This window comes from Acanthisitta chloris, unplaced genomic scaffold (assembly GCF_000695815.1).
Source record: "Acanthisitta chloris isolate BGI_N310 unplaced genomic scaffold, ASM69581v1 scaffold44035, whole genome shotgun sequence".
In the NCBI taxonomy this organism is placed as follows: Eukaryota; Metazoa; Chordata; class Aves; order Passeriformes; family Acanthisittidae; genus Acanthisitta; species Acanthisitta chloris.
The window spans coordinates 9,580-11,007 of NW_008672835.1; positions in this window are offsets into that span (position 1 = coordinate 9,580).

A 1,428-nucleotide genomic window follows, 5' to 3' on the forward strand; every position below is an offset into this window, starting at 1 on the left:
GCCTCTTTCCAAGCACTGATGCCGGGTTAAAGTGGAGTGTTTTGATCTCATAAAGTACCCATCTTCAAAGAACCATCCCAGAACAAGTTCATTATTTCCATCTGGAAAAGAGCAAATCAAAAGTTATTTCTCTAAACAAACACAACTCATTAGTTCCCTTTCAGCATATAACTTCAGGTCCAAGGTTTTTGCTCTTTTTGGTGATTATTTTTCCATGTGTCTGTTCCTTCACATGTGTACTAATTTTATATATGTAAATTAGGATTTGTGAGAAGTGATGACAGGAAAAGAAGGAGTCTGTGGTCTCTTGCACACACAAGGATTTCTAGGGTGGGATTAAGTTTAACATTACAGTTCCTAAATGATCCTTTAGTGAATCAATAAGGCTTCAGTTGTTTTTTACTGGTATCAAAATACTTGGACATAACATTTTACAATTTTTAAGCCTGGTTACCTCAACTTTAAAAAAAGGGGAAAGCTAGAAATCTCTCCAAAAGTGAATGGAGGTCCAAAGAACTACAAAAGTAAATGCCTGTCAGGACTGGCCAGTGCTGCATTATTTTGTAAAGGACACTGCACAATCAATGGTGTCTGCCTGTAGCTTGTTTGGCATGAGAAACCTATTGATTAGTTAAAAGCTCCGTTCCCCACCACAAACCAGGCAGAAACAGCCTAAACCTCAAAGGAGAGTGACCAGAGTAGGTGCATCTGAGGCAGTGGCCAGCCCTTTCCAGGTGGCCAGGCTGGGAGGAGAGGGAGGGCTGTGTCCCAGCTGCACGGGGCTGCAGGAATTTGGGGTGAGGAGGTTAATGACCCAGCATTGCTGCCCTGTACTCCATTGTACCAGGCCTCTGCTGAACTCTGGATGGGGAACATCTTTCCTACAAACAGCTCTCCCCGCCTCTTCCAAAACCTCATCCTAATCCCAGCCCATCAGCTTTTGTATGAACTGAGCACTTTTTGCAGTAGTTGAGCCGTAGGGTTTCTGATTCCAGTCAATGTTCATTCAAGAGGTTTGTTTTTTGTGAGGAAGAAAAAAAATAGAAAAAGTTGGAAAAAGAGGGAACAACTATATTATTAATGCAAATCTTAAGTGAAATCCATTCTCTCCGTAATTTCTCCTGAAGTTTTTGACATCACAGTTATGATAAATAAGGTTTCTTGGCTGTTAGGTGCAGCTTTTATTTCTGCACTAATATACAGGCAGCATGTTGCTAATGGTACTCAAGACATTCTTTAAACTGCTTATCAAGGCGACTTGCTTTCTTGGAGATTCTGTATGAAAAACAGTTCAGTGCCACCTCAAATTCATTGCTTGATTCAAAACTGATACTTCAGCATTTTACATGTTTTAAGGGGCTTCATAATTGGACAACATGTTTAATTTTTAATATATTTTAATAATAGGTCACCTTTTCCTTATAACAG